This window comes from Mustela nivalis, assembly GCF_964662115.1.
Source record: "Mustela nivalis genome assembly, chromosome: 16".
Classification (NCBI taxonomy): Eukaryota; Metazoa; Chordata; class Mammalia; order Carnivora; family Mustelidae; genus Mustela; species Mustela nivalis.
The window spans coordinates 28,496,442-28,520,527 of record NC_139035.1 but is presented as its reverse complement, the minus strand read 5'-3'; the positions used below and the strand labels follow the sequence as shown (position 1 = coordinate 28,520,527).

The following is a 24,086-nucleotide window of genomic DNA, read 5'->3' as shown; positions in this document are numbered from 1 at the left end:
CTGCCACCAACTAGAGCTCTCTGCAGATAGGCCAGATTGCCTTGTGACATAGTGAGTACCCCATCACTGGCAGAGCTAGGCCACAGGCAGAGCTTCAGGGTCACTTGGCTTATGACCCTGCCCCAGCAGGACACCTACACCATGGAAACAGACACTGCTGAACTAAGTACAAAGTGATCATCTAATACTGCAATTCTTTCCTTTCCTGTAACAATGTTAGATCTTAGGGCTTTAGATTTAGTAGATGAATGGTCCTTCAAGTTGCAAAAACTATGGAATGTGTAACATATGACCTATGCATACACAAAAGGCCAAGTTGTTCCCCCTGAAAAAGAAGAAGTTGCCTTATTTTCAAGCTCTTACAAAGCTTCTACCATGGAGCACTCTCTAAATTATTATATATAACAATGAATATTTGACTTCATTCAATGCTAGTTTTAGATGCTTATACAGGCCCAATAAAATTTATATTAAAAAAAAGGAAAGGAAAGTAACATATATTTTGTAATGATTTCTAGAGGTAAAACCTCACAACTATGTGTGCTGGAAGGAGGTCAGTAAAGCCAGCTCCATAGGTGATGAGATCATGAGGAAACACCTTGAAGAGGAATGAAAAAGGAACCACAACTGCCCTGATATTGTGAATGGGTCTGTGGCTGGGACAGAACTTCCAGGACACCTCTCTGCATGGACTCACAAGGTGAACACTCAAACTACCCAGGTGGGGTGGCCCTGGGACCCACTGGGACTCATCCCATGGCTCTGGTAAAGGCACTGAGCTGAGGATGCATCAGAAATAGTCTGAGAAAAGTTGACTCAGAGGCGAGAAAAGAAAAAAAGTACTAATTCTTGATCATTAAGCATTATTTAATGAAAGATTTTAAATATGGACATACTACTAAATTAATCTTATAAGCAATATTTAACCATTTCATCCACATTTCTGAAAGTTTACATAAACAAGTGGACCAAGCGGTGTTTCTCTGGCATCTCTTCTCATCCGTAAACTAGGCCCACCGCTTTACATTGAGGCACATGTAGAAGGTGAGGCATTCCAAGAGCATTTGAATATGAAATTGAATTGTTAATAATAACAAAACAGTATCACAAACCCACCTGTAAATGATAATAATGTAAGTTATTTGCAAAGCTACAGTGTTTGTCAACCAGAAAGCAGAAGTGCCTTTTCTCTTCAAGGAGAGCTTCTTTGCAATCATCTGCAATAAATTTCTGGATTTCGCTCTGGCGAGATGTAATGGTTTCTATATACTAGGAAAATAAATAATTATACAAGTATGTCATGAGGAATGAAAGCTGAACAGCCAAACATTTATTTTGTGCCGTCTTTACACTTAACAAAGTTGTAAACTGACCTGAGCAGGTATCATCATTCTCTTTAAGATCCCTGACTCATGTGTAGAAGGACGTTGCCCAAGGGCCTTATATTCTGTGCAGGGCGATCTGCACAAAATATTACTTCATACTGCAGGGATAAGATTGTGTTCTACTGGAAAATCAAGGGCTTTGAAACCAGAAAGTTCAAATTTAAACCCTAGTTCTAATTAACAACTATGTGACTTGGCCTAAGCCCCATTTTCTTCATCTGTAACATGGGAGAGTAATGCTAATCATGGAACATCTCTTAACAACACCCGCTGCCACCCCCAAATCAGGAGAAAATGCCAGTGTTTTTAGGAGGCTACTAATTATTTTTAACTCTGGAAAACTCTGTAGCCTTCAGCTCACACCAAGTCAAAAATGCTCCTTTTTAACCTCAACAGCAGCACAGCAGTGAGTGGATGTATAGTATAGTGTAGGCTGACTGAGCTAAGTAAGCAGCCCTGTAAATTGTACAAATTGTCAACAACAAAATAAAATAGTGCTGAACAGTTCATCTCCATGTCTCTGTGTTTGTATCTGAGTACATTTCATCCTCCTTGACTTTTCCTTCTCATCTTCAACTCAGCTTGAGATTTCTGTTTGGCATCTTTTGAGAGTTGCGTGTAAGTTAAATGTTGTGCTGATTTGAGTGCAGCACCATCCCAGCTGTTGGGCAGTTACACCTGCGAACATTTCCACTGGGCGCCGCCCTGCACACCCTCACCTTACACTGCTCCCTCCCTTCAACATGTAGCTTTGTCTGACCTAAACTTCCCTGTTCATACAAGGGGCTACTGACCCCAAGGGAAGCTCTTAAAAGACAACAATGTCTTGTCTTTTGTTCCTTGTTTTCTCAAATTTTTTAGGACACTGAGTGTTAAGTGCTTTGGTGAATAAATAAATAATATTAACTCACATGCTCCTATTTTATGACTTATAATTTTTTAAAAAAGAATGAACAAGTACAAGCACTTCAGATTATTTTGGGTGCTGTGTCGCAGTGTTTTGGGAGCTTCACAGTCCTGGGTTAGAATTCTGATGAAATCCTTCACTTCCTGTGTGATCTCAGCAACTACTTAATTTCTCTAAAATTCATGGTTTCCCTTTAATCTGTACAGTGAGGGTAAGAGTAGCTACATTATGGAGTTTCTGTAGGGATAAAGATCTCATAATGTATGCAAAATGCCTGCCATTACATCCCCCTCAGCTATTGTCCATGGTCCGGCCGCCTTCCTCCACAGTGCACAGAGCACACGCACATAGAAGCAGTGAGGTGATTTCAGGGTAACTACACTGCTTACTACCATGTAGGGTCTTGGTGAGAAGGGGACTTTGAATGCCAAGGAAAACAGCTATTTCATAGCATATAAGGGAGATGGCAAGAGCCATGTGACAGGGCTGGAGGGTCAGGCAGGAGAAAACTGCTGGAGTCATCAATACCAGGTGACAGGCAAGGGACACCATACAGGAGCACTCTCTGACAAACGGACCTGGGGTTCCCAGGGAGACCTAGGTGAGTTCTCCCACCCACGTCTCACATCCTAAAGTGCTGGTTTAAAAGCAACAGCTGCACTCATACAAATGTAGATGTTGTTCCCATATACATGTTCTTTGAAAACAATGCTTTGGAGAAGCAGGAGGATTCCTTGCAATATTTTCCTCTCTGCTTTTAAATAAACATCTCAGGTGTTAAAGCAAACAGGGCACCCAGCTCCAAGAGACCTTTTCAGTTTCATGCACCTGTGTATATACTCAACACTAAGCTCTGTCCATGTTCTCTGCTGCTGGATAAACAGTGAGAGAAAGTTCTCCTCTGGCTCAGAGATCAGGCAAGTGCAGCCTCCCAGAACACCAGGCCCCTATGCCCATACCCACCTCCAACCATGGAGGTAGAGAAAAACGTGTACTCACATTCATGTATTTTCCATCAAGTTCCATCTTCTTCTCCAGCTCATGTGTAATCTCTTTAGGGAATTTTTTAAACTGTTAACAAAGGGGATTAAAAACTCATACCAGATTTGAGACATTAAGCAACATGAAGTTTAGAAATAAAATACATTTTATTTTTATAAGTACATGAATAGTTTACATACATTTTCATCAAGACTCTCATTGAGTTTCTTGTGGGTACTTAAAATCTCTATGAGAACATGGCCTGTGAATAAAACCAGATGTTAAGGGGGGAAAAGTCACTCTGTGGATTTTGTAAAGATATTAAATAAAGTAAAATAATGGAATGAAGCACAATCTACCACTGCCCTCTGGTGCCTGGAAGCATCAGGCCCTGTGGCATGTCGGAAACACAGACTGTGCCTGTGGCAGGGTTGGTGCCAGAGGGAGACAGGCCCTAGGAAAGTTACTCTACAACACCCTTCATCCAAAGAATGCTAAATTTGTCTTCAAATTCACATCATGCTTTCTATATTTTCTCATTCCCTAAGCCGAATCTTATTTATCTGATTTAACTTTTAAATTATGCAAGATTATCATGGCCATTACAATTAACTATAAGAACAAATGACTTATTTTTATCTAATCCCCAGAATAATCTGATTATCTGTCAAGCATAAAAGATAAAGGTTACTTTTTCTCATATTAGTTCTTGTATCATTTTGGAAAATATTAATACCAATGGAAAATGCAGGAAGGACAGTGCTCTGCCTCACATCTCTAGGGACTACATCCATTCTTCAAAACAAGTACAGCCACATGGAAAATGTTCCAGAACTGAGCATTACTCCAAAAGTAGCAAGACAACCACTTGATTTGCAAAGTACCCCTCTTGCAGTTTGAGGCAGTGTGATGCATCTCTGCTACTAAACTCTGATAAAATGAACAAGAGCCTCTCCCTGTTCACTTACCTATAGGAACCAAAAAGGTCTGATATCTAAGAACTGAAAAAAAACAGAATCATTTTGAACAACCACCAGACCATAATAAACAATAACAAAATATGTTGGGTAGATCTTCCCACAGTTGGTAGGAATTCCTTGGGAAAATTGAAAGGCTGCAGATGAAGGAGAACTAAAATTAAGACTGTGGTAGATACAGAGAAAGAGAAAGAATACCAACGAGTACGACTTCAGCTATCACCTTTACACAAATGATACTACAGTGCCCTGTTTTAGAAAGTATTAAGACGTGATTCTCAGGGCACCTGGGTGGCTCAGTTGTTAAGCGTCTGCCTTCAGTTCAGGTCATGATCCCAGGGTCCTAGGATCGAGCCCTGTATCGGTCTCCCTGCTTGTCAGGAAGCCTACTTCCTCTCCCACTCCCCCTGCCTGTGTTCCTCCTCTTACTCTCTGTCAAATAAATATAAATCTAAAATAATAATAATAATAATAAAGACATGTGACTCTCAAATGGCCACTCTAGTCCCCCTACTCCATCTTCAGACTAAGAAATTCAGCTCCTTCCTGAACATGTCCAACTGGATGTCTCATTAGGTTAACCCACATTCAACATGTCTAAAAGTGAATTCACCCCAGAGTCTCCAATCCCAGGTCTTGGCTGCTAGCTCACAGCCAGTCACATGGAGTTGACACTTTACCCATATGTCACACTCAATGACAAAGACTCGTTCCCTTGTGCATATGTGTCATCATTTAGGCCAGCCTATAGGGTGAAATCATGCCCCTTTACTCACCTTGGTTCCTTGGGCAACAAATGTGCCAGCCCTTCCCTCCCCGGGAGAGAATGTATGTGGGAATGACTTGTGATGTCTCTGTGGGCCCAATCATCTGTTCCATGAGGGGTGGGGGAAGAGTATCCCTAGTCCAACCTACCACTTGGACCTCTTAGGTCTTGCCCCTCAAGCTCTTATCATTTCTCTTGACTCCCAGCTTGTACTCTTCCAAACCCTCTTCCTCAGAGGTGCCAGGGATCCCTGAAAATCAACTGTACCAGATCATTCCCCCAGCCTCCAGAGTGTCCAAGATAAACCCCACTCTTCAGGATAAAGGCTACTGTGAACAATGCTGCTTAAAATAACCACGGCATTGTGGGGACAGAGAATATCCTCATGAGGTTATATAATTATAGGTACAGTACTGGAGATATAGAGTTGGGAATTCAAGTCCCACCAAGTGAGAAAGCCTTGGTAAATACCATAGGCTTCCCACTGACATCCAGTAGGGACATGCATTGGGAATAAGACTAAATCATAGGACTAAGGGCAACACCAAAATAGAAACACCAGAAAAAATCTATAATCAAGCCTCTACAAATCAGAGTTATCCACTAGTAATTTAACTGCCTGCCAGAATAAAACATCACAATCTTAAGAGGAAGATAACAAGTGTCTCTACACATTTTATCACAATATTCAGCATAGGGAAAAAAAAATCAGGAGAGAGGGTGAATGGCAATCCTACAAATTCTGAACTTTTAGTGTTTTTTTTTATTCCAAAATATATTATTTTATAATTATAATAAAAATAAGAATTTAATAAAAATTTATTTAATATAATTTGTAATATAGTCTAAATTGTGTAGTATAAATTGATAAAATTTTTTTCCTTTTATAACTGGTTCACTTAATACCATGTCCTCAAGTTTCATCCATTTTACAGAATGTGTCAGAATTTCCTTTCTTTTTAAAACTGAATAATATCCCATGTACGGATATTCCACATTTTATTTATCCATTCATCACTTGGGAAAAAATGTTCATGGACACCTGAGTTCTTTCCACCTCTTGGCTATTGTGAGTAATGCTTCTATAAAAACATGGGTGTGCAGATGTCTCTTCAGGACTTTCTTTTTATTTTTTTATTTTATTTTTATTTTGTTAGAGATTTTATTTACTTTTTTGACACAGAGGGAGAGACAGAGAGAGCAAGAGCACAAGCAAGGAGTAGGGGCAGAGGGAGAGGGAGAAGCAGACTCCTTACTGAACAGGGAGCCCAATGAGGGACTATATCCCAGGACCCTGAGATCCTGACCTGGGCTGAAGGCAGATGCTTAAACCACTGAGCCACCCAGGCACCCAAGACTTTCTTTTTATTTTTTTGAATTTAAGTATAATTAATATACAATGTAACATTAAATTGATAACAATTTTAAATAATTCTAGAACTATTTTAGATCTACCATAGATTGAGAAAATATATAAATATGTTAAGGTTATTGGGAGCCAATGTTCACACACATATCCAAAATATGTAAGTGTATATGCTTATTTTTATATGTCCAAGTGTATATATGCATATATATGTATATACATAGGTCTGTTTTTGTCTATATTTATAATATACACTATATATGTGTGTATATTTCCTAGCTCTGTTTGCTGGAAAGACCAAGATGATACCTCAATAGCAATGAGCATACCTAATATTAAAATTTTACCTTCTAATATCATTCCCCACTATAAAAGGAAGTATCACTCCTCAGAAAAAAAATGGCCATTGATTCCACAACTGAGAAGAGACAAGATGAGCCTGGAACATACTATTATGCAAGAAAGTGAGGCAGTATACAAGAATAAATGAATGAATGAGTGAACAGAGATGAGAATGAGCCTGAAGGAGCTCCTACTGGCCAAATAAAGGAAAGTTTGAGCACCAAAGTAATTAAGACAGTAATAAGTTATAAAACATTGAAAAAATCTTGGAATCCATAGGTCCACAACAATAAATAGATAAAGAAGCAAGAAAGCAGGGTTCCTGCTAAAAGTAAAATGCCAAGTGCCAACTGGTAAACATGGAGGGAGCGTTAAGTGTTAGAAAATCATCACTCAGCAACAAGCAAGCACTGGCCCCAGGCAAAATTCATTAATAGATACTAAATCTAAGGAACAAATATTAATGAGGAATAAGATATTTACATAGTCTGAAAGTGTTCCCCCCTAGATAGCTTATTAGTAGCAGTAGTAGAAAAAAAATATTAACTTTACAGTGGAGAAATGAGATAAACTCTTCACTGGGCAATCAAAATTAGTGTCACAAATGAGAGGCAGATGAACACTTTATGCCCAGATTTGATACTACAGGACACAAAATGACTTAGCATTCTAGCCAAGAATGTACCACCTAGATCTAATCACAAAGACATGGCATTTCAGAGGTAAGATCTTGTGTTCCTGATCATTCATCCCCTTTTAGGGTTTCTGATACAGGTTCTTTACCTACCAATTCTTCAGCCGGTATTCAAGTTTATTTATTTATTTATTTTTGACGAAGAATAAAATGATTTCACCTTCCTTTGGTGGTCAATCCCGTGCTGGTTGATGAAGAAGTATGTTGAATTCTCTGAGCCAAACAGAAGTTGTAGCTATAAACCTAAACATTTCTTCCCTCTTGGAGAGGAGTGGAGTCCCTTTAGACACAGAACAAACGAACTTTTATATATTGGTCTAGAATAGATTGCTCAAAGGACATTGTTCTTTTGTAATAAAAGGCCAGGAGCTACTGCTGATCTCTCAGCAACAGAACTCAAGATGTTTAGGAAGAAGAACTCATGAAGATGAAAGGCTGGTCAAGGAGGCTGGAAAAGAATGGGGTGCTGTGAAAGCAAAAAGACTGGAAGCATTTTCAGATAGTGGGGTGCTCTGGACTGTAATCACCCACAGACAACTCAAGGGGAACAAAGATTTGGGCAAAGGTCAGAGCATCTGCAGAAGATGCAATGGTTTCAAACAAGCCTCTGGTAAGTTTCTTCACCTCCTTTCTCCAGGTAACCTCAAGGACCATCTGTACTCTCAGCTGTATGGTGATAACTAGAATATCTACTTCACAGGGTTGGTGAGTATAATGCCTTCCTGTGCTCTGAAGAGAAATACTGGCTGGTAAGGTGTGTGCATCCAGACATGAGTAGCAAATCTGTTCAATAAAGCATGATACCCAACAACAGACCCATATGGCTTTCTTTTTGGGTGAGTACTTGTTTTCTGGAAATAAAGTCCACATACAAGGCATCAACTTAGAACTAGTTACTGCATTTGTTTCTATGTGTGTATACACACCCCTATATACTCTTTCAAATACTTTAATATGCTTAAAATGTTTCAGACTTAAACATCTTAAACTTAAATGACCTCAAATTAAAACTTACAAAAAAAGACAAATGGACACCTACCTCTCCTAAACTGAGCTCAGTGCTCCTCTTATGTTTCTTCCCCCATTCCTAGGGTCCCCAAAAGAGAAACTGTCCATCTGCTATTATCAAAAAAGAACACACACAGTATACTCTACTTTCCTCCACCTCAGTTTTAAGTATTGACAATCTATAGCTAAATTGTAACAGGAATGACCATTAGAGAACAGACATATGTGACTGACCACAGTTGGTTAGAAATAAACTGCTGAGGGTACTTCTGGTTTCTGCTCCAAACGTAAAAAGCTTGGAAATCATCAGTCTCTTACTCACATCAAGAAACAAGCTAAACAAATAGAAAAACAACAGTGCTTCTTAGATTCATTAGAGAATTAAGCTCACAGGTAAAGATCTGCCCCGAAAACCAGAGTTAGGCAATATGGAGAATCATAGTTGACTGGCAACAGAAACCAATGCAGGGCCAGTACCGCTAAACTTTTCAACGGTAACTGATGGTTGCTGGAGGCTCATCCTGGAGCAGCTTGAGTTTTAAAAACTCCAGGGGGCTCAGTCTTACAGGGGAGTCTCACACTTTCATGATTATTACTGCTAGAAGTCCCCAAGAGTTCTTACTATTTAGACTGGAGAAAATCCCCCTGGGGCTTCTGGCAGGGGAGGGGGAAAATAACCACTTTGAAATCTGCCCAGTGTTGCTCTGTTCTTGTTTTGTCCTGTACAAGGAAGACTAGCCCTGAAGAGAAACTGGTTTACTAAAGCCTTATCTGACCTGAGGAAGGACAATTAGCTAAATCCAGGCCTCTAGCCTTCCTGTCTCAAGTAAGTAAGGGGGCGGGGAGGGAATGAAGGCTACATATCCTAGGCACTTTGACTCATTAAAAACTATGAACACCCCACAGAACAAAAAATGGAGATTTAAATATAAAATTATAGAATTATCCCCCTCCTCAATTACTTTACTATTTATATCACCCATCAACAGGGTTTACATCTGACTTCATTTGGAAGGATTTCTGAAAGAAACCTAAAGACAAAAGGTGGTAGAGGGAAATAAAAACAAGGGCATCAGAGGAAAACTGAAGTCAGGTTCTTCCAGAGAAAATCATATAGGCCAGAAACTTGGGTCACCATATAAAAATGAAAAAGAACAAAAGAAGCCTCATTTCAAAGGGAATCAGTAAGCCCTGAAGGGGGAGTTCTGCAGACCAACACTTTTAACCCCTAAAGATCTCAGCAGGAAAAAAGCAGTATATCTGCATTTCCCAACAGGAAGCAGCTTACTGTTGGGTCCCCAATGTTGGGTCCCCCAATAATGGGTCTGTGATTAAGGGAGCAAGGCTGATACAAAGCGAAGGTCAGGCAAAGCTTTATTTCATGCCAAGCATCGAGATCAAACCCCAGCCAGGGCCAAGCCTCTTACAGAGAGCGGGATCCCACCCTGCCTCACAGACTAAGTTTTATAAAGCAAAGGCCATGTGGTTGGGCCTGGCCACACACAGGTGGCGAATGAGATTGTAACACACAGAGAAAGCTGCACAGTCATGCTAGATCATACATAAGTGACCAATTGAATTACAATTTACCCTATAGTAGACATTTGCACTAGCCTATCACCTTGGTGAGAATTGGCACCCAAAAGGCAGGGCCCACACTCCTTGGTAGCTAGGGAGACAGTATGTGCGTTTTACTGATTGGATGTCTCCACCCGACTGGACTCATCCCTGCATTCGGGCTGTTATCTCTACCTGACCTGACCCACCCTTGTATTTGGGCTTTGTTACCCAGGACTGGTTTCCCAGACTTGCTTTTAAATAAGTTCCCCTGGGGGTGGGGGGCAGGCAGGATCAATTTAAGTTTTACTGCATAAACAACAAAACGGGCTGTTCAACCAAGGTGGGGCCGCTCTGGCTAAATAGGCCCTTACACTTACCACCCCAGGAGGAGGGAAAAATGTCCTCCAGCCCAGCAAGAGCTCAGCCATGAGAAGTCCCCACAACCCTGAACTCTCTCCCTCCTCCAGTAGGCTTTCATTCCACACAGCCCCTAACTTCCTCCTTTCCTCTATAAAAGCAAGCTCCCCTCCTTTGTTTTCTGCACTTCCCTATAGTTTGTTACAGTTTGTACACCCCTAATTGCAATTCCCAAATAAACTAATTTTGCTGGTCCATTAGCTGGCTATTTTACTTTTAAGGTTGACAGAAATGAAGAGCATTAAAGAATAAATGAAGATAACTAAATCTTGTATTTCTTATTCTTAATTAATATAACAGATAACTCTTTATTCAAAGTCATAATAACAACAACGTATGGAGTGGTTCAAGCTTGTGGATTAAGTTCAATAAATGACAATAGTGCTACAGAGAGCAGGAGGGAAGAAGAGTAATACTTAGCCACAAGGAACCTGTGCCCCCTCTCCCCCATGAAGTATATGGTGGAATCTGAAAGTGAACCTAAATGGTTGTAAATACATACTACCAAACCTGAGGGCAACCACTAGAATAACTATTTTTTTTTAAGTATAATCAACATGCTAAGAGAGGAAAGACAATAGAACATAAAATGCTCAATTAAAACCATAAAGGACAGGGGCACCTGGGTGGCTCAGTGGGTTGAGCCTCTGCCTTTGGCTCAGGTCATGATCGTAGGGTCCTGGGATGGAGCCCCACATCGGGCTCTCTGCTCAGCGGGGAGCCTGCTTCCTCATCTCTCTCTCTGCCTACCTCTCTACCTACTTGTGATCTCTCTCTCTGTCAAATAAATAAATAAATAAATAAATCTTAAAAAAAAAAAGCCATAAGGACAGAAAATGGAGACGATTTTTTAAAAAGAAAATGAACAAGTGCAAAGAATACAAAACAATTACAAGTATGGTGATATTAATCTAATCATATCGCTAATCATTTTAAATATAAATGGCTTAAATGTACCAATTAAAAGACCAGCAAAAGAGACAAGACCCAAATATATTCTGTTTACAAAAAAGCCACTTTTAAATATAAAGAAACATATAATATCAACAGTAAAGGGATGGAGAAGATATGCCAAGCTAACACTAATCCCAAAAGAAAGATAAAATAGCTATAGTAATTTCATTAAGAGCAGACTTCAAGACCAAAAATTATCCAGGATAAAGAGGAGCGTAACACTGGAAAAAAGGAGTCAATTCTCCCAGAAGCCATAGCAATACTTCATGTGTATGTGCTCCTGAGAGAGAGCTGAAATGCCTGAGGAAACAGATGAACCAACCATACTGGCTAGAGACTTCAGTACTCTCTCTCAGTAACTGATCCAGCCAGCAGAATAACAGCAGGATAACAAAACTGAACAGCACCGTCAATCAACTGATTCTAAACGACAGAATATTTCATCTAACAACAGAATGTACATTCCTTTTATTAAATGGCCAGTCAGCCAACATATACTACATACTTAGGGTTTTTTTTTTTAAGATTTTATTTACTTATTTGATAGAGATCACAAGTAGGCAGAGAGGCAGACAGAGAGAGAGATGAGGAAGCAGGCTCCCTGCTGAGCAGAGAGCCTGATGCGGGGCTCCATCCCAGGACCCTACGATCATGACCTGAGCCAAAGGCAGAGGCTTTAACCCACTGAGCCACCTAGGTGCCCCACATCCTTAGTTTCTGATGTAGTGTTCTTTAGTTCATTGTTGCACATCACACCCAGTGCTCATCACACATGCATTCTCTTTAAGTGCGCATAAAACATTCCCTAGGACATACCATATTCTGGGTCATAAAACATACCTCAGCAAATTTACAAGAATGGGAATCATACAAAGAATGCCCCCCAGACCACAATGGGATTAAACTAGAAATCAGTAATAGGAAGCTGGTTGGAAAAAAAATCCCAAAATATTTGGAGATGAAACAACAACTTCTAAATAACACTGGGGTCAAAGAGGAAATTAAGAGAAATGTAAAAATATTTGAATGAAAATATAACACATCAAAATTTGTGCAATGCAGCAAAAGCAGTACTTAGAGGAAAATTAATAGCATTCAATATGTATATTAGAAGAGAAACATGTAAAGTCAATCATCTGAACTTCCAATTTAGGAAACCAGAGAAAAAACAATTTAAACTAAAGCAAGCAGAAGAAAAGAACTAATAAAAGTTAAAGCATAAACAAATGAAAATAGGAAAACAATAAAGAAAGTCAATGAAATCAAAAGCTAGCTCTTTAAAATGCTCCTGGTAAACCTCCAGCTGGGATAACCTAGAGAAAAAGAGAGAAGACACAAATCATAGGAATAACTTGTTTTATTATGCTCCGCCTTATCACTTTCCAGATACTGCATTTTTTATAAATTGGAAGGTCTGTGACAACCTCATGTGAAGTAAGTCTATCAGTGCCATTTTCCAACATCTTCTCACTTTGTGACTCACATTTTAGTGACTCTCAAAATTACGTGAACTTTCTCATTAGTATTATATTTGTTATGGTAATCTGTGACCAATGACCCTTGGTTACTATTATAATTGTTCTGGGGCACCATGAACCTCACCATATAAGACTGCAAACTTAATAAATGTTGTGCTCTCACTAGTCCACAAACCAACAGCTTCCCTGCCTCACTTCCTCTGCTCAGGCTTCTCTATACCCTGAGATACACGATATTGAAATTAGGCTAATTAATAACCCTATAATGGCCTTAAAGTGTTCAAGTGAAAATAAAATAAATAAATAAATAATCTCTCACTTTAAATAAAAAAATTAGATGTGATTAAGTTTAGTGAGGAAAGCATGTCAAAAGCCATGACAGGCTGAAAGTGAGGCCCTCTTGTACCAAAACAGTTATCTGAGTGGTGAATGCAAAGGAAAGGTTCTTGAAGAAAATTAAAAGTGCCACTGAAAAAATAAAATTTTAATAAATAAATAAATAAATAAAAGTACCACTCCAGTGAACAAATGATAAGAAAGCAAAACAATCTGACTGCTGATATGGAGACAGCTTTAGAGGTCTGGACAGAAGAACAAACTAGTCACAACATTCCCCTAAGCAAAAGCCCAATCCAGAGCAAGACACTAACTCTCCCCAAGCCCATGAAGGCTGAGAGATGAGGAAGTCGCAGAAGAAAAGTTTGAAGCTAGCATGGGCTGGTTCATGAAGTTTAAGCAAAGAAACTCTTTCCATAACATGAAAGTACACAGCAATGTAGAAATACAAGTGCTGATACAGAAGCTGAGCAAGTTATCCAGAAGATCAGGCAGATCATTCATGAAGGTGTCTATGCTAAACAACAGATTTTCAGTGTAGATGAAACAGCCCAATATTAGAAGAAAGATGCCTTTTAGGATTTTCAGGATCTTCATAGCTAAAGAGATGTCAATCCCTGGCTTCAAAACTTCAAAGGGACAGGCTGATTCTCTTGTCAAGGGATAATGCAGCTGGTAACCACGTTGAAGCCAATGCTCATTTACCATTCCCCAAATCCTAAGGCCCTTAAGAATTATGCTAAGTCAACTCTGCTTGTGTTCTGTAAATGCAACAACAAAGCCTGGATGACACCACATCTATGTACACTATTGTTTACTCAATATTTTAAGCCTACTGTTGAGATCTACTGCTCAGAGAAAAAGGTTCCTTTCAAAATATTACTTTTCATTGACAAGGCGTCTTGTTTCCCAGGAGTTCTGATAGAGAGGTACCATGACATTAATGCTGTTTTCCTGCCTCCTAGCCCAAAATTCCATTCCGCAGCCCACGGATCAAGGAGTCATTTCAACTTTCAAGTCTTATCATTTAAGAAATATATTTTATAAGGTTATTGCTGCCATAAACAGTGATTCCTTTAATGGATCTGGGAAAAGTAAATTGAAAGCCTTCTGGAAAGGATTCCCCTCTTAGATACCATTAAGAACATTTGTGATTCATGGGAAAAGGTCAAAATATCATTAACAGGACCTTGGAAGACATCGCGGAAGATGTGGTGGAGACAGCAAGAGAAGTGGAATCAAGAGTGGAATATGATGGTGGGACTGAATTGCTACAATCTTGTGATAAAATTTGAATGGATGAGGATCTACTTCTTGTGAATGAGCAAAGAGTAGTTTCTTGAGATGGAATTTACTCCTGGGGAAGATGCTGTGAAGACTGTTGAAATGACAACAAAGGATTTAGAGTATCACATAAACTAAGCTGACAAAGGAGAAGCAGGGATTAAAGGACTGACTTCAATTTTGAAAGAAGTTCTACTGTGGGCAAAATGCTATCAAACAGCACTACATGCTACAGAGAAATCATTTGTGAAAGAGTTAATTGATGTGGTAAGCTTCACTGTTGCCTTATTTTATGAACTCACCACAACCACCTGAACCTTCAGTAGCCAACCCCCTGATCAGTCAGCAGCCATCAACATTGAGGCAAAACCCTGCTCCAGCAAAAAGATTACAACTCACTGAAAATTCACATGATGGTTAGCATTTTTTAAAGCAATACTTTTAAATTAAGGTATGTATTTTGTTTTTCTAGACATTATGTTATTGTACACTTAACAGACCAAAGTATAGTATAAACATAACCTTTATATGTACTGGGATACCAAAAAATTTATTTGACTGGCTTCATTGTGGTAGTCTAGAACCAAACCGACAATATTTAGAACCAAACCTACTAATATCAGAAATGAAAGAGTAGCCATCACTTTTGATCTCCTAGACATTAAAAGAATATAAACTCTATGCCACAAATTTGATAACTTAGATAAAACAGACCAAGTTCTTGAAAGACACAATCTATCAAAACACGCACAAGAAACAGATAATCTGAATAGACCTAGGTCTAATAAAGGAATCAAATCAACAATTAACAATCATCCATGGGACACCTGGGTGGCTCAGTCGGTTAAGCAGCTGCCTTTGGCTCAGCTCATGATCCCAGGGTCCTGGGATCAAGTCCCATACTGGGCTCCCAGCTCAGCGGGGAGCCTGCTTCTCCCTCTGCCTGCTGCTCTCCCTGCTTGTGTTCACTCGCTCTTTCTAACAAACAAATAAAATATTTTTAAAATTATTATTTATTATTATTTTTTTAAAAGCTTTAATTTATTTATTTGACAGAGAGAGAGCTCACAAGTAGGCAGAGAGGCAGGGAAGAGAGACAAGTAGGCAGGGAGAGAGGGAAGAAGGCTCCCCACTGAGCAGAGAGCCCAGTGCAGGGCTCGATCCCAGGACCCTGAGATCATGACCTGAGCCAAAGGCAGAGGCTTTAGCCCACTGAGCCACCCAGGAGCCCAAATAAAATCTTTTTTAAAAAATAATTAAAACAAACAAACAAACAAACAAACAAACACAATCATCCAAAAACAGAAAGCAACAGGACCAGATGGTTTCACTGGTGCATTCTACCAAATATTTACATATTTGGAGAAATGATACCAGTTCTCTACAATCTCTTCCAGGAAACAGAAGCAAAGGGAACACTTTCTAATTTATTCTATGAGGCCACCATTAACCTAATACCAAAACCAGATAAGGGTATAGCAAGGAAGGAGTGCCTGGGTAGCTCAGTTGATTAAGCATCAGACTTTAGTTCAAGTCACGATCTTGGGGTCCTGGGATTGAGCCCCATGCCAGGCTTCACACTCAGTGAGGAGTCTGCTTGTCTCTCTCCCTCCCTGTCCCCCAGCTCATGCTCCCTCTCTCTCAAATGAATAAATAAAATCTTTTTAAAAAGATAAAGAAAGAAAAACTATGAACCAATATCTCTCATAAAGAGAGATGCAAAAATCCTCAATAAGGGAGGAGTCAAGATGGCGGAGAAGTAGCAGGCTGAGACTACTTCAGCTAGCCGGAGATCAGCTAGATAGCTTATCTAAAGATTGCAAACACCTGAAAATCCATCGGCGGATTGAAGAGAAGAACAACAGCAATTCTGGAAACAGAAAAACAACCACTTTCTGAAAGGTAGGACCGGCGGAGAAGTGAATCCAAAGCGACGGGAAGATAGACCCCGGGGGGAGGGGCCGGCTCCCGGAGCAACGGCGCACAAAATCAGGACTTTTAAAAGTCTGTTCCGCTGAGGGACATCGCCTCAGAGGCTAAACCGAGGCAAAGCCCACGCGGGGTCAGCGTGGCCTCAGGTCCCGCAGGATCACAGAAGGATCGGGGGTGTCTGAGTGTCGCAGAGCTTGCGGGTATTGGAACGGGAAAGCCGGCTACAGAGACAGAGCTGACAGTAAGCTCACAGCTCGGTGTTACCTTGAACCGGTCGCAGGCTCGGTGAGCTCGGAGCACGGCCGGAGGTCAGGCAGATGGGAGTAACTGGGCGCTGTTCTCTGAGGGCGCACTGAGGAGTGGGGCCCTGGGCTCTCAGCTCCTCTGGGCCGGAGAACAGGAGGCTGCCATTTGTATTCCCGTCCTCCGGAACTCTACGGAAAGCGCTCAGGGAACAAAAGCTCCTGAAAGCAAACCCAAGCGGATTACTCAGCCCGGCCCCTGGTAAGGGCAGTGCAATTCCACCTGGGGCAAAGACACTTGAGAATCACTACAACAGGCCCCTCCCCCAGAAGATCAACAAGAAATCCAGCCGAGACCAAGTTCACCTACCAAGGAGTGCGGTTTCAATACCAAGGAGAACAGCAAATTCCAGAGGAGGTGAAAGCAAAGCAAGGAACTCATGGCTTTTTCCCCGTGATTTTTTTTAGTCTTGCAGTTAATTTAATTTTTTTCTTTTTCATTTTTTTTTTTCTCGCCTTCTGGTAAAATTTTTTTTTTAACTTTTACCTTTTTCTTTTTTAACGTTTTTTAACTAGTTTATCTAATATATATATTTTTTCTTTTTTATATTTTTCGTTATTTGTTTTCTTTTTTTTAATTCTTTTCTTTTCTTTTTTTTTTCTTTTTTCTTTTTCTTTCTTTCTTCCTTTTTGAACCTCTTTTTATCCCCTTTCTCCCCCCTCACAATTTGGGATCTCTTCTTATTTGGTTAAAGCATATTTTCCTGGGGTTGTTGCCACCCTTTTAGTATTTTGCTTGCTCCTTCATATACTCTTAGCTGGATAAAATGACAAGACGGAAAAATTCAACACAAAAAAAAAGAACAAGAGGCAGTACCGAAGGCTAGGGACGTAATCAATACAGACATTGGTAATATGTCAGATCTAGAGTTCAGAATGACAATTCTCAAGGTTCTAGCCAGGCTCCAAAAAGGCATGGAAGATATTAGAGAAACCCTCTCGAGAGATATAAAGCCCTTTCTGGAGAAATAAAAGAACTAAAATCTAACCAAGTTGAAATTAAAAAAGCTATTAATGAGGTGCAATAAAAAATGGAGGCTCTCACTGCTAGGATAAATGAGGCAGAAGAAAGAATTAGTGATATAGACGACCAAATGACAGAGAATAAAGAAGCTGAGCAAAAGAGGGACAAACAGCTACTGGACCACGAGGGGAGAATTCGAGAGATAAGTGACACCATAAGATGAAACAATATTAGAATAATTGGGATTCCAGAAGAAGAAGAAAGAGAGAGGGGAGCAGAAGGTATACTGGAGAGAATTATTGGGGAGAATTTCCCCAATATGGCAAAGGGAACGAGCATCAAAATTCAGGAGGTTCAGAGAACGCCCCTCAAAATCAATAAAAATAGGCCCACACCCCGTTACCTAATAGTAAAATTTACAAGTCTCAGTGACAAAGAGAAAATCCTGAAAGCAGCCCGGGAAAAGAAGTCTGTAACATACAATGGTAAAAATATTAGATTGGCAGCTGACTTATCCACAGAGACCTGGCAGGCCAGAAAGAGCTGGCATGATATTTTTAGAGCACTAAACGAGAAAAACATGCAGCCAAGAATACTATATCCAGCTAGGCTATCATTGAAAATAGAAGGAGAGATTAAAAGCTTCCAGGACAAACAAAAACTGAAAGAATTTGCAAACACCAAACCAGCTCTACAGGAAATATTGAAAGGGGTCCCCTAAGCAAAGAGAGAGCCTACAAGTGGTAGGTCAGTAAGGAACAGAGACAATATACAGTAACAGTCACCTTACAGGCAATACAATGGCACTAAATTCATATCTCTCAATAGTTACCCTGAATGTTAATGGGCTAAATGCCCCAATCAAGACACAGGGTATCAGAATGGATAAAAAAACAAAACCCGGGCGCCTGGGTGGCTCAGTGGTTAAGCCGCTGCCTTCGGCTCAGGTCATGATCTCAGGGTCCTGGGATCGAGTCCCGCATCGGGCTCTCTGCTCAGCAGGGAGCCTGCTTCCTCCTCTCTCTCTCTCTCTGCCTGCCTCTCTGCCTGCTTGTGATTTCTCTCTGTCAAATAAATAAATAAAATCTTGAAAAAAAAAAAAACATCTATATGTTGCCTCCAAGAAACTCATTTTAAGCTCGAACACACCTCCAGATTTAAAGTGAGGGGGTGGAAAAGAATTTACCATGCTAATGGACAACAGAAGAAAGCAGGAGTGGCAATCCTTATATCAGATCAATTAGATTTTAAGCCAAGGACTATAATAAGAGATGAGGAAGGACTGTATATCATACTCAAAGGGTCTGTCCAACAAGAAGATCTAGCAATTTTAAATATCTATGCCCCCAATGTGGGAGCAGCCAACTATATTAACCAATTAATAACAAAATCAAAGAATAATACAATAATAGTAGGGGACTTTAACACTCCCCTCACTGAAATGGACAGATCATCCAAGCAAAAGATCAGCAAGGAAATAAAGGCCTTAAACGACACACTGGACCAGATGGCCATCACAGATATATTCAGAACATTTCATCCCAAAGCAACAGAATACACATTCTTCTCTAGTGCACATGGAACATTCTCCAGAATAGATCACATCCTCGGTCCTAAATCAGGACTCAACTGGTATCAAAAGATTGGGATCATTCCCTGCATATTTTCAGACCACAATGCTCTGAAGCTAGAACTCAACCACAAGAGGAAGTTTGGAAAGAACCCAAATACATGGAGACTAAACAGCATTCTTTCGGGACGCCTGGGTGGCTCAGTTGGTTAAGCAGCTGCCTTCGGCTCAGGTCATGATCCCAGCATCCTGGGATCGAGTCCCACATCGGGCTCCTTGCTCTGCAGGGAGCCTGCTTCTCCCTCTGACTCTGCCTTCCACTGTGTCTGCCTGTGCTCGCTCTCACTCGCTCTCTCTCTGACAAATAAATAAATCTTTAAAAAAAAAAAAATAAACAGCATTCTTTCAAAGAATGAATGGGTCAACCGGGACATTAAGAAGAATTGAAAAAAATCATGAAAACAAATGATAATGAAAATACAATGGTTCAAAATCTGTGGGACACAACAAAGGCAGTCCTGAGAGGAAAATATATAGCGGTACAAGCCTTTCTCAAGAAACAAGAAAAGTCTCAGGTACACAAACTAACCCTACACCTAAAGGAGCTGGAGAAAAAACAAGAAAGAAACCCTAACCCCGCAGGAGCAGAGAAATCATAAAGATCAGAGCAGAAATCAATGAAATAGAAACAAAATATCCTTGATGAACACAGATGTGAAAATACTCAACAAAATACTAGCCAATAGGATTCAACAGTACATTAAAAGGATTATTCACCAGGACCAAGTGGGATTTATTCCAGGGCTGCAAGGTTGGTTCAACATCCGCAAATCAGTCAATGTGATACAACACATCAATTAAAGAAAGAACAAGAACCATATGATACTCTCAATAGATGCTGAAAACGCATTTGACAAAGTACAGAATCCCTTCCTGATCAAAACTCTTCAAAGTGTAGGGATAGAGGGCACATACCTCAATATCATCAAAGCCATCTATGAAAAACCCACCGCAAATATCATTCTCAATGGAGAAAAACTGAAAGCTTTTCCGCTAAGGTCAGGAACACGGCAGGGATGTCCATTATCACCACTGCTATTCAACATAGTACTAGAGGTCCTAGCCTCAGCAATCAAACAACAAAAGGAAATTAAAGGCATCCAAATCGGCAAAGAAGAAGTCAAATTATCACTCTTCACAGATGATATGATACTATATGTGGAAAACCCAAAGGACTCCACTCCAAAACTGCTAGAACTTGTACAGGAATTCAGTAAAGTGTCAGGATATAAAATCAATGCACAGAAGTCAGTTGCATTTCTCTACACCAACAGCAAGATAGAATAAAGAGAAATTAAGGAGTCAATCCCATTTACAATTGCACCCAAAACCATAAGATACCTAGGAATAAACCTAACCAAAGAGGCACAGAATCTATACTCAGAAAACTATAAAGTACTCATGAAAGAAATTGAGGAAGACACAAAGAAATGAAAAAATGTTCCATGCTCCTGGATTGGAAGAATAAATATTGTGAAAATGTCTATGCTACCTAAAGCAATCTACACATTTAATGCAATTCCTATCAAAGTACCATCCATCTTTTTCAAAAAAATGGAACAAATAATTCTAAAATTTATATGGAACCAGAAAAGACCTCGAATAGCCAAAGGGATATTGAAAAAGAAAGCCAACGTTGGTGGCATCACAATTCCGGACTTCAAGCTCTATTACAAAGCTGTCATCATCAAGACAGCATGGTACTGGCACAAAAACAGACACATAGATCAATGGAACAGAATAGAGAGCCCAGAAATTGACCCTCAACTCTACAGTCAACTAATCTTCGACAAAGCAGGAAAGAATGTCCAATGGAAAAAAAGACAGCCTCTTCAACAAATGGTGCTGGGAAAACTGGACAGCCACATGCAGAAAAATGAAATTGGACCATTTCCTTACACCACACACAAAAATAGACTCAAAATGGATGAAGGACCTCAATGTGAGAAAGGAATCCATCAAAATCCTTGAGGAGAACACAGGCAGCAACCTCTTCGACCTCAGCCGCAGCAACATCTTCCTAGGAACAACGCCAAAGGCAAGGGAAGCAAGGGCAAAAATGAACTATTGGGATTTCATCAAGATCAAAACCTTTTGCACAGCAAAGGAAACAGTTAACAAAATCAAAAGACAACTGACAGAATGGGAGAAGATATTTGCAAACAACATATCAGATAAAGGACTAGTGTCCAGAATCTATAAAGAACTTAGCAAACTCAACACCCAAAGAACAAATAATCCAATCAAGAAATGGGCAGAGGACATGAACAGATATTTCTGCAAAGAAGACATCCAGATGGCCAATAGACACATGAAAAAGTGCTCCATATCACTCGGCATCAGGGAAATACAAATCAAAACCACAATGAGATATCGCCTCACACCAGTCAGAATGGCTAAAATAAACAAGTCAGGAAATGACAGATGCTGGCGAGGATGCAGAGAAAGGGGAATCCTCCTACACTGTTGGTGGGAATGCAAGCTGGTGCAGCCACTCTGGAAAACAGCATGGAGGTTCCTCAAAATGTTGAAAATAGAACTGCCCTATGACCCAGCAATTGCACTACTGGGTATTTACCCTAAAGATACAAACGTAGTGATCCAAAGGGGCACGTGCACCCGAATGTTTATAGCAGTAATGTCCACAATAGCCAAACTATGGAAAGAACCTAGATGTCCATCAACAGATGAATGGATCAAGAAGATGTGGTAGATATACACAATGGAATACTATGCAGCCATCAAAAGAAATGAAATCTTGCCATTTGCGACAACATGGATGGAACTAGAGCGTATCATGCTTAGCGAAATAAGTCAAGCAGAGAAAGACAACTATCATATGATCTCCCTGATATGAGGAAGTGGTGATGCAACATGGGGGCTTAAGTGAGTAGGAGAAGAATAAATGAAACAAGATGAGAATGGGAGGGAGACAAACCATAAGTGACTCTTAATCTCACAAAACAAACTGAGGGTTGCTGGGGGGAGGTGGTTTGGGAGAAGGGGGTGGGATTATGGACATTGGGGAGAGTATGTGCTTTGGTGAGTGCTGTGAAGTGTGTAAACCTGGTGATTCACAGACCTGTACTCCTGGGGATAAAAATATATGTTTATAAATAATAAAAAATTTTTAAAAATCCTCAATAAGGTATTAGCAAACCATTTCCAGTAATGTATGAAAAGAATTATACACCGTGACCAATGGAACTTATCCTTTGTGTGTAACACTGGTTCAACATTCAAATGTCAATCAAGGCAATTCATCACATCAACAGGCTAAAGCAGAGAAGAAAAATCATGTGATTCTATCACTCACCTTCCACCTTCCCAAAGATTACACTCAAAATCCATCATAGCCTTAAATGCAAAATGAAAAACCATAAAACATCAGAGAAAATCTATATGACCTTAGTTTAGCAGTAAGTTTTTAGAGACAACATCAAAAGCATGATCCATGAAAGAAAAAAAAAACTGGTAAGTTGGACTTCATTAAAATTAAAAACCAGGGGCACCTGGGTGGCTCAGTGGGTTAAACCTCTGCCTTTGGCTGAGGTCATGATCTCAGTGTCCTGGGATCGAGCACCGAGTCAGGCTCTCTGCTCGGTGGGGGGCCTGCTTCCTCCTCTCTCTCTGCCTGCCTCTCTGCCTATTTGTGATCTCTCTGTCAAATAAGTAAATAAAATCTTTTTAAAAAAAATTAAAAACCACAGGGCACCTGGGTGACTCAGTGGGTTAAAGCCTCTGCCTTCAGCTCAGGTCACAATCCCAAGATCTTGGGATCAAGCCCCGCATGGTGCTCTCTGCTTTGCAAAGAGCCTGCTTCCTCCTCTCTCTGCTTGCCTCTCTGCCTACTTGTGATCTCTGTCTGTCAAATAAATAAATAAAATCTTAAAAAAACAAAAGTTAAAAAAAATTAAAAACCAATCTGTGGGGCACCTGGGTGGCTCAGTTAGTTAAGGATCTAACTCTTGATTCCAGCTCAGGACATAATCTCAGGGTTGTGAGACTGAGCCCCATGTGGGACTCCGTGCTGGGCGTGGAGTCTGTTTAAAAGTCTATCTTCCTCTGTCCCTCCTCCCACCTCTCTAAAATTATAAACTGGTCTGTAAAGGACACTCTTAAAATAAAAACTCTTAAAATAGAAACTTCGCCAAGCCAGACTGGGAGAAAACATCTACAACACACATATCTAATAAAGAACTTGTATTCAAAATATACATAAAGAACTATGAAAACAAAAAGAAAACAAACTCAATTAAAATATGAACAAAGATCTAAACAGACCTTATCAAAAAAGGTCTTATCAAAAAAGAAAAAGATGGTAAATAAAGATGCTTCACATCATATACCATTGCAAATTAAAATGAGACACCACCACACACCTATCAAAATGGCTAAAATCCAGCAAACTGACAACACCAAATGCTGAGAATGTGGAGTAACAGGAACTTTCATTCATTATGGTAGGAAGCAGAATGGCACAGCCACTTTGCCAGACAGTGTGGCAGTTTCTTACAAAGGTATACAGTCTTACCATTCAATCCAGTAATTATGCTTCTAGGTATTTACCCAAATGAATTGAAATCTTTTGTCCACAGAAAAAACCAGTATACAAATGTTAATAGCAGCTTTTTCACAGTGCTGAAACTTGGAAGCAACCAAAATGAATGAATAAACTGTAGTGCATGTGTACAACTGAGTATTATATGGTGATAAAAAAGAAACAAGCTATTAAGCCACAAAAAGACATGGAGCAAGCTTAAATGCATACTGCTTAGTGAAAGAAGCCAGTCTGAAAAGACT

At 39.9% G+C, this 24,086-nt stretch overlaps 1 pseudogene across 1 annotated transcript in view; it reads right to left on the bottom strand.

Annotated features, from left to right (window-relative positions):
- LOC309849952 (BAR/IMD domain-containing adapter protein 2-like 1) overlaps positions 1-24,086 on the bottom strand; it is a 48,435-nt pseudogene that overhangs the window by 7,153 nt on the left and 17,196 nt on the right. Inside the window, exons 4-6 of the transcript XR_014316586.1 lie at positions 3,474-3,535; positions 3,292-3,363; positions 1,117-1,269 (exon numbers count right to left, since the gene is read on the bottom strand). The product of XR_014316586.1 is annotated as a BAR/IMD domain-containing adapter protein 2-like 1 (transcript). The remainder of the gene's footprint in view (positions 1-1,116; positions 1,270-3,291; positions 3,364-3,473; positions 3,536-24,086) is intronic.